This window comes from Pseudorasbora parva, chromosome 20 (genome assembly GCF_024679245.1).
Source record: "Pseudorasbora parva isolate DD20220531a chromosome 20, ASM2467924v1, whole genome shotgun sequence".
NCBI classification, from domain to species: domain Eukaryota; kingdom Metazoa; phylum Chordata; class Actinopteri; order Cypriniformes; family Gobionidae; genus Pseudorasbora; species Pseudorasbora parva.
In genome coordinates, this window is record NC_090191.1 from 7,333,164 (window position 1) to 7,344,243 (window position 11,080).

An 11,080-nucleotide genomic window follows, 5' to 3' on the forward strand; every position below is an offset into this window, starting at 1 on the left:
GAGTAAAAAAGGTTTCTGAGCTCAGGATCCAGACCAGCAAAGACCAGCATCAGGGAAGTCCTGATTGCTTCACTATGGCTGCTCTTGAATGAATTTCACAACTTCATCATGCATATTTTATAATCTTGTTCTTCATCCCCTTCTCCTTCTGTACTGTCTCCTCCAATTGGGGTGTCCAGCGTCATCAGTCTCCTGGCAGCATTTCTTTGAAAATAGGTTAACACACACACACACACACACACACACACACACACACACACACACACACACAAAGAAAGTACAGCTCTGGTATTTTCCATCTTAGAGATCCCCTACCCATGCTGTCTCACCCTTGCTTGACCTCGTACCACGGCGTACCACCTATCCTTATCCTTAGTTTTGTTTCACACTCTTTATAGCGTCCTGCAAAAATCTCAGCACATTCCCTAATCTTTTGTCCATTTGCAAGTGAAATCATCATAATCAAATTCAAGAACAATTCAATTCATAATGAACATCACTCAATCACTAATACTTCATGGTGAAAAACACAATTAATACTGTATACTCAGTACTTTATACTGTGAATCATAATATGCCACATGATTAATACTCCATATCATATCCGACTACATGAAAATAATGAACATATCCTTGAAATAAATGAAAATATTCTTCACTTGTTTAGAGGGGAGCAAATGTAAAAAATGTCTCACTTTACCCCACTCTCCCCTTCTATTGTTCATCTATAGCAGTGGTCTTCACTATTTTTTTTTCATGAGAGCCGCACTGATAGCACAAAATCAATAGGATGCCACTTGTCGCAAAGCTTTTCTAGGATTTTCGTTTTGGGGGGCTTAGTCCCAAGTGAGGGTAGCCTATGGAAAAATTGGTAATACTTTAGCGTAGTGTCCAAGTTGCGCTATTAACTAGTAGCTTACAAACATGCATACCCATACGATATTGGCTGTTTATTATAACTTATAAAGCAAATATTTCCCCTTTACTCCATGTCCATACTTTACATGTAATAATTGTATCCGATAATTAATAAATAAAGAGATCCCAAATGTTAGGTGGGTTGGGGGGCATGCTCCCCCGAGAATTTTTTTATTTCTATGATCTAAATATGTGCATTTTAAGATGTTCTGAAGGCCAAAAAAATGGCCTCTTTTCATCTCTCTTTTTCTGTTTTTATCTTGTCCTGTCTCTTCCCCTCATAATGCTGAGCTTTGACTGATATAGTTTTTTCCATTTTCGTCAGTGAATAAACTAAACATATAGTTTACATATTAACATACTGATATTTATATGTTTTATGAATAGTTTTCTTTCATTTTCCCTTCTTAAAATAGCCTGGATGCCAGCCTAATTTAGCCCTGCCCACAAAAATTTTAGGTCGGGCGGTTCGGTCTGGCCTCGATCCATAGAGGAGTAATTATCCCCGAACAGAAACTGTAGAAACATAGAAAACAACCCGCGGAAAAAAAACGTGGACTTGGCAACACTGTGCAGTTGAACTCTGTTGACATTTGACAATGTGTCTCTCCGTTGCTCTGATTGCTTGTAGGTCTATCCAATTGATGTCTTCCCTGGTTCGGTTGAAACACGCCCCATAATCACAGCCCAATGGAGCAGTATCAGACTCATATTCTGACCATGTCAGGCTATTCTTAAACCCTATTCGGACGGGATTAGATTAACATGGGGACGTGGGGTAAAGTAATTTTACCTTAGGACCTCTGTAATATTAATGGCCAATTCGCATCAGGATAAGACATCTCAGTAAAACAAATTTTTTTCATTTACCTGAATATTTTTGTCTTTTGTTTCACATTTCTGATTTCTGAAGCAGCAGCTGTCAAACATGTTTAGTTTAGATGCTTACATTTATCTTACTTGACGTCGAGTTGCGCTGCTAAAATTCGCGTTCAGCCTCAGTAGTTACTGTGTGAACATAAAGCCCGCCTACTCTGATTTGATTGGTTTTGTCAAATATTTTGACATTGATGTGCAGTGACAGACCAATTAGGGTCAGATTTACACACACACACCTCTGCTTCTGATGTGCGATCTGCTCAGCGCCGCTGCGGATTGAAGAACACAAAGACTAAAAAGACGGGCGAAGCCGAAGCCTCCCGCCAGTTTCAAGGTTAATCACATAATCCTTAAGGGGGTTGAGGCATAAGTTTAGGGGGGCTGAAGAAGGGAATAGCGACGCCCATGTCGCAAAGTATCAAATGTTACATCCAGTCATAAATAGAATGTCTGCTATATACAATAAATACATACAATACAACAATAAATACAAAAGGTAGATAGTGGGTATGCATAATGCATTTTAATGTAAATTTTCAACAAGAAAGACGAGATGATTTGACCTGCTTGTTTTTCGTGTTTTCGTGAAATGTCTGTATACTTTATCCTTTATTATTTCAGCCGGATCTCACGAAAATGGCTATAAATAGTAGGGGTTTGCACGAATATTTGAATAGTCGAATATTTGATCTGTAATTCACATTCGAAAACTACAAATACTATTCAAATTTTATTGCGTTGATTTGCTGGTTGTAAATGCAGTGAATCCATGAGAAATCCCTCTAAATCTCGCAGTTATAACTAAATCCACTGGGTGGCGCTGCCCAGCTAACAAAAAAGGTCCCCAGAACGTCACCTAAATGGCCTCCGCGAACGTCCCCTGGACGTCCATGCGTAGGGTCCTCTTGATGTCCCGTGGACGTCCTCGGGACATTCACAGGGACGTTTACAGGACGTCAAGCGGCCATTCGGGACGTTTATTGGACTTTCAATTTACCAGCGTTTTATTCGATTTTATTTTGCATTTCGGGAACCCAAAGAAAATGGACACGTAGGAATTTTAACAAACAAGTATATTTATTTTAATTGAACAACTGTAAAGGTGATCTTTCCATAGGTGTTCGTGTGTGTAAACCATGGTGTACGCACAGACAGACACGCGTCTCTGGTCGTCAGCTGTGGGGTAGTCCGATGGCAATTCTTCTCGTTGGCTTCTAACCTAAAACAACAAAATGAACACATTCAGTAGTGTTATGATTTTATTTATCTAATACTAGATACTAGTATCATCGTTTGTCCATTGAAAAAAAAAACTTGATTTCGTTAGACCATGGTCCAAGATAACATCAGGCCGTCCCAATTTAGGCTTTTGTCTTTTGCCTCAATGTATTTACTTTGGAAAGTTCGATATTTAAGCCCTATATTTGTCAATATCAGATAAAGTCGTCTCATTTCAGTTTTAAAAAGTGTTAGCATAACTTAACGTTAACGGTTTGCAGCTGTAACGTTAACTTAGGCTACTACACGAAGGAAACCTTTTAAAATGTGAAACTTTCATATTTTAAACTTTATAAGATTAACAATTGTTATGATAGCTAATGTCTACTAATATAAAATTATAAATACCTTTTTCGACCGACGAAAGAGAAAACTAAAAGCGGCTTCTGAGGAAATCCGGGAGGACCGTTAACGGTCTCTCTCTCTACGCAGTAAGCCTACCGACTAGTGGTGGGAAGTTCGGTTCTTTTCCGTGAACCGATTCTTTCAGACAGTTCGTTTCAATGATCCGGTTAAAACAAACGGATCATCGGTTCTTTTACGTCCTTACGTAATGACGTCATTTCTATCACACCGGCGGATGAAAATACATTCAAACACATTCATATAAAGTATTTGTAATCAAAACTTAGTATAGTAAAAATTATTATTGTCATCATCATCATCTTGGATACGTTTTTTCATTCATGTTTTGCAACAGCACTCAATACAGCCACTGTCGTGCAAACACTGATGTTTACACAGATTACATAAACTTACATTGACAACATAAACTTACACATATCCTCGTTTCACCCGTGCTCATATTATCAGCATCAGTTGTCTGAGAGAAACAGCTGTCCGAAACAACTCGGTTCAAGAAACAGTTAGGTTTAAGACGACGCTATCACGCATGCTCAGTATCTCAGCTCACCAGACGGGATCGGGGTCTCACTCGGAAAATGAGCATGTACTAGATTGTCTTTAAGATTCCTAGCCCGTTTATATACACAAATCCGGCGCAAACTTTATGGGCGCCGCCATCTTGCCTGCCGCCATTACTGTGTGCCTGGGAAGTGCGTGACGGTGTGACACTTGCCGGTGTCCTCTAATGACATTTCAATGAAAGCGGATCCTGCACATTAAATAAAATGTCTGGTGAAAGGGAACATTATGTCAGGCAGTGACCAAAACTTACAGATAAAGGTAATTTATTGATAACAGGATGTATAAATGTATTAATGCGTCTGCCAAATGTAATGTAACGTTAATTAAGAGCAATAAAACTGAACACTGTCATTGTGAGCTGTGTTGCTAATATTAGGGCCCTGCTTTCCATGATCACGGAATTGTTTTACACAAACACGTTTTAAGAACATGAAATTGAGGACTTATGCACTTAGAGCAGCGCGCGGCAGTAATGCACAAAGCGCTGTAAATGATAAAGGATCAAATGAACGTAAAGAAAACCACTTAAAAACAGAAAATAAATAAAGCATACGTGCCTGTTACAAAGGGACTTTAAGTCACAATTACACAAATGTAACTTTGTAGTTTTCTCTATTGTTACTGGCATTATGGTACGAGTCCACTGCCTGAAAACCTCACAACACCTGAGATTCATACCCAGCGGCTTTGATGGTAGGATGCAGTATCTGGCCAATCCATCCCGAACTCATGCCCTGTAGTTTAGGTTCTGACGCTCATCGCATCCCAGATGATTAATAAAATAATCTTATGCCTGTAGGAACATGTATTCTATTGCTACAACTGATCGTGGCTATTTATTGCAGCTTGTGAACATATGCATGAGCACATCGGTAGGTCACGCAAGTTTACGTGCTGATTTAATAAGGCCATATTTTTTGTAACTGATCGTTTCATATTTGTCTAATTGTGACTAAGTCCCTTTGTAATGGACACGTATGTTTTAATTATTCTGTCTTTAAGTGGTTTTCTTTACGTTAATCACAGCGCGCCGTGCATTACTGCTGCGCGCTGCTGTTTATTTATTTATTAATTAATTAATTTTATTATTATTGAAAGTATCAAGATTTACAAACAAATATCGTTGCATAAAATCAACTTCTTCGAAACAGGATACAGAAAAGATATAGCCTGAGGGAGCAGCTCTTAATACAAACGGGAAAAATAATAATAGTATGCATTCGTAATGTTAGGGGTTACAGTTTTGACCCATAGACCAGATATGCGAAATGAAGACCAGGAGTCAGGATGTTCAATCATCGGAGAGAATTTTACTGAAGAATAGTTTGCAGTTTCATCAGTAGAGTCAGCTTCAGAGTCTCTCAGGGCGGTGTCAGGCCAGACTCTACTCTACACAAAATTACCACACCAGTTATACCAATTTCAAGGGCATGATTTACATCATTACAAACACGTGGAATATTACTGATTGGCATAAAGTCTAAACAATGTGTCATGCGAGAATAGATAGGAGATGTTGTTGTTGTTAATCAGGATGTATACATCAGACAACCCCAAGATTGGGGTAGTGTTGACTTCAGGGGAGTCCTAGAAAGACGCCAAGAGGTCTAGGGTGTGAGAAAAGCAGTCCAATCCATTCCATAGACCTGCACAGAACATTTAACACACACACACACAAGACTCTAGGGCACATCTCTCCTCCAAGGTTAGTGCGTCCTGTGAGCTTATCAACAGGACAAGATATCAACACCACATGACAAACGAATCTCCAGAAAGAAAAGTATGACTAATATCATCTACCTCATTCTATAAAGAAATATAAAGACAAAAATGTACTTCTATCAATGGGAAAAATCACACTATATAAATGAGAAGAAATCACAATTGGGAGACTCAAATCCTCCCACCCCTTCCTGTCCTGGGGTTACTAACACAGGCAGGATTCACCTCTTAGAAGTTCTAACTTTCTCTCCAAGGCTCTGTTGGTCAGGACCCAGAGATAGAGGTCAGGCTATCTCTGTCAGGGCACATAGATAGGGGTCAGACTGTCTTTGTCAGACCGTCTCTGGAAAGCAAATTAGACACCATACAGCAGACATAGAGTCAAAATCATATTAAATAATAGTTAAATGTATTAATGATCAAATAAAATTGATTATCAATAATTCATTATTTTGAAAGGATAATAACTGATTATGAAATTCATGAGGTTATTAAAAATCTTTCAAAAGGATAAGATGCATATGATGAAGAGGCAAGGGTGTCGGCCCACTCCCCCCTTCAGTAACAAAAATAAAAATAATTTATAAGGGAAAAAAGGTAGGCTATTATAACATGACATGAGGGGAGAATCAGTCATTGCTAAGCTATTAACCTCATTTGAGAAGTGTTTTAGTGTACGCACTGCTCTAAGGCCGGGGACACACTGCAAGCGTGCCGTGAGCGTTTCGGCTGCGTGGCGTGTCCGTTATTATTTCGGCTCCCATGTTAACCGGTTAGCGCTTGCATACTGCCTGCGTCAGCCACGCGGCTCACACGCGGTCCGAGCCGCGCGGAAAACGCGTGCATGCTTCAAATAGAAGAGACGCCTATTTTTCACGCGACACGCGAGCGTGTTGGAAGCGTTTCTAGGCAAAATAGCATAGGAAAAGATGTTTATATGCCATTTTGACACGAATACATATTAATAAATTACATTTTCATGTTTGAAAGTCTTTAGGTTAACATAAATGCAGATATAGGCCTACTTGTAATAATAAAAAACAACATAATTATCGATTTTGAAATATTAAACCTGTCAATAAAGAACGAAATATTCTGTAGCCTATTTTGCCGTCAATACCATATATATGTATGGCCAATAGGCTACTGCCGACGTTGTCTTTGCCGTATCAATAGGCAATATATTTATATTTAACATGAAGTATAGGGCTTCCCAGCAGCAGCAGCGCCGCATCAGACACGCTTCTGGTGTGCAAAGACAGAGAAAATGCCAGGCAGCCGCCCCGTGGATAACACGCAGCAGAAACGCCACGCTTGCAGTGTGTCTCCGGCCTAAGTCCTTAGCAGCGAGGCTCGCAGTAATGGCGGCAATGCTTTACTTCCGTGTTTCGCTGGATTTGTGTATATAATCAGCGGCGGATGCTGAAAAATATTGGATTTTGAGTATGATATATATGCCTGATGAAGGTCATGAGACCGAAACGTTGCTAATAAAAAGTTTTTGATTTTTGCAAGTATTTATAGTGTGCGGGATTTCCTTTTGTGTGTTTATTGAGATTTTTGGATCTGGGTATCCTTTGTCCTACGCACCTATACATCAGCTACAGGTATGCGATGGTAATTGTGCTGCACTATAAAATATAGCCTTTTGAAATTAAGATGTCAAAATCGAACGTTTTAGGGAAAAAACTCTGGCGTCTAAAAATTAAAGTGTCTTCGCACAATCACGCACAAATTCTAAGTGCGTTTGAAACTCTTCTTTTTTCCTGCAGTCAAAAGCGCTATCTGTATGCTTCGGGTACGCATTCATGTTAATCAGATTCAAACAGAAATATAAAACCAGTCCTAATTGAAAAAGAACAAGTTGACAAAAAGATTGAATCCAAGATAATATGGTATAATTAGTGAATTATAAGCTATTTTTTATAGGCCGGTCATTTTTGACCGGGAACACCTCAACACCACAAGCGTGACTAAGTGCCATATTTTTTTTACAAAATAAAAGTTTCAAAACAAAATTCCTGGTGAAACATTAGAGTAGACTAGTATCATCAACAATACCAATTTTATTCAGATTTGATTTAATATTTCTAAAATTATTCAAAAATTAAAAAAAAAAAATACTCAAAAAATGAAATGCCTACTCTCAAATAAATGAGGCCTATGATTATTCAGATGCAAACAAAAATATAAAATCAATCCTTATTGAAAGAGAACATGTTGACAAAAAGATTGAATCCAAGATTGGATGAAAATATGGTATAATGAGTGATTTATAAGCTTTTTTTTATAGGCCGGTCATTTTTGACCGGGAACATCTCAGGTGTAACAAGGTAACAAAACTCCCACAAAAAAGTAAGAAAATTTCCCCAAAAATTGTGAGATTTAGTTATACCCTTTGGGAACAAAGTCACTAAGTTTCAGTCCAAAGCGATAACATTAACTAGTATTTTCGGGGAAAATAATATCTTCTCATCGATCCACAATGAAGAAAAGCTACTTGTGCTTTCCCAGTTAATTCCAGTTTAACAGTGTGACATATCATCTGACCAGTCCCTCAATTCTGCTATAAGTTCAAAAAGAGTAATGTATCTCTGATTGTGTCTGTTTGAAAACAGAAAGTCATCTACACCTATGGCTTGAGGGCGAGGAAATCATGGGCTAATTTTCATTTTTGGGTGAACTAAACCCTTTAAGTTGGTCAATGTCGGTCACAACGCCTTTTGATTGCTCTTTTTATTCTGGCAATTATTAATTTACAAAATGAGAACTAACTGTGTATTGTATTTTTATGAGTGTAGACACACAATATTAATAGGCATTATTACTTCAAGTAGCCTAATCTACAATCCTCTCATGGACTTCTAGTGGAAAGCATATAAACAGTCATTTCAGTTTTTAAATCAAAACAATAATGGAATGCATTCTGTCAGTGACATCACAGTACTGGAGGCTTTAAAGGCTGATTGTTCTTCTCACTGAGGACTTACTTTTCACTCCTTGCTTTAGTGTCGGTGTACGGTTTACGCTTTTTGATCTGTGTGCGGTTTTGAATCAGCTAAGTGTACGATTCCCTGTCAGCATCTGATTGTGAATCTGTATTTTCATTGCTCAGCGTGCAGTTTTATATCCGTCTTGATCTGTGCTCATTTCAAGATCATTGTACACATCACAGCTTTCTGATCTGTTTACGGTTTCGGATCGTACGATTTTACTTGGTTGTAGGATTTTGGATCAGCGTACCATTTTTGATCAGAAAATGTATCGCAGTAAATTCCGCACGCTTGTGCCCCTGACATGTGTCAGTCCTGCTCTGAATGTGTGTGTCGCAGACCGGCCGATACTGAAGCCACAACCACCGCCTCAGAGGACGGTAAGAAGGCCATCATTGGTCATTATTAATATTTAGCCTGTGTTCATATTTTGAGCAAAGTATGTTTTCTTATTCTTATACAATGGTCTTTCTGAATACTTGATTTCTGATTGGCTGGAAGGTGTGCAATAAAACCGTTAGTTTTATCACTGTTTTATATGCATGTGCTGTTTTTCATGTCCTGCGGGTTCAAGCGACCCCAATAATGTGATATTTAACCCTGGGAATGTGAATTTTAGCAGGGAAACAACCCCAAAAATGCAGATTTACCCCCACAGAACACGATTTTTAAACAGATGCAGGAATTAATCTCTCTCCCTCTCTCTTAATTTAAATAAATGCTGTTAACCCCTTACAGTTTTGGTCAGGGGTTTGTGATGCCTCCAAAATCCAAACAATGATAATTCAATAATACATTTTATGCACTGATTCATCTCTGTGCCTGATTCAAAGCAGACAGAATGCTGGATATAACAACTGGTGAAAATAACAAAACATTTTACCCTTCCCATACAGAAATGTAATATATGTAGACATATGAAATATACTTATATTAAATATATCCACATAGAAAGTGAAAACATATGTATATCTGCCCATATATAAAACCTATTAGAAAATTAGAAAAATTTATATATTGACAAAACTAGCTCATATAAATGTATGTTTACATATGTATAAAAGTCTTTTATGTCACATATATCATTATCAATATACATTACATGCATTTCTTTGTATAAATGCTCATTATACAAATGACACATATGCATAGCATATAGCTTGCAAACATATATGTCCATGATATGTTTTTATATAGTCTTATTATGTATTTTACAATTAAAATTAAATATATTGTAACAGTATCCCTAGGAACAACTTAGAGAGGCAAACTACAAGATAAATTTGAGGGAGGGACCCAATGACCATCCTTGCATTCAAAGATAAAGAGCAAATAAACAATTCAACATAAACCCCAAACCACAACTAGAGATAGACATATTGCATTTCTGTATGGGTTCTGATCAAAAATTGCATTGAAAACATCAATAACAGCTTTAAGTTGTCAATGCTGGTAAATGACCATGGTATAAAGGGTATAAACTATCCGCTTGTTAAGTCATGACGTAAGGAACGCCGTTTCTGGGTCCAAGCCTCAACTCGATTCACTTGAGAATGCCATTGACGCCCGTTTATGAGCACGATTTATTCATATTAAACATCAAACGTTTAAAAAAGTTTAACATTTTAAATACTTACAGTCAACACAACAGTCTCTGTGCTCACAGTGTCACAAACATTAATATTTTAACGATTTAAAAAAGATGAATCACTGTCTGGCCATCTGGAATTTTGGTATGGAGAAAAAGGTTATAATTATAGCTTTTTTTTTGTAGTATTACACCGCATTGTGTGTGTATATTAGCACCGTTTGTAGTTTTTCTTGTGGTATAAGATAGAGCGTTTGGACCGGGAAGCGCTGCTGAGTGACGTCAGCCTTAACAACCGGATAAGCTGTGGATTATCTCTTGCTTATTTATCTTCAACAGGAGCTGGCTCGTCTGAACGCCATTACTATCAGAGAAAAGGCCACAATCTCCAGCCGACCACAGTCTGTCAAGCTTCCTCCTATCTTTGGCACAGGTGAGCTAGTCGAGTAATCTCAAGCCGGTTTGCTACATTTGAACAGATATCACATGAGTATGAAGTAAACATATATTTCTTTATGAGAACATGAAATAAATGTGATGTTTTATGCAGGACTGTGTCCACACCCACCAGCTCAGAGGAAGACAAAGACTTCAGTTGAATTCGGCATCCGTGCTGTCCAACGCAAGGCTGAGCAGTCTGGGGAAGAGGAAAGCAACCATGTGCCACATGACCTTAAGAACATTGGTCGTTGCCATGACAACATCATCCCCACCCCCTTTAAAGTCATTGAAAGAGCCCATCAGAGAAACCTTGCAGAGAAGGTGACCGAGCACC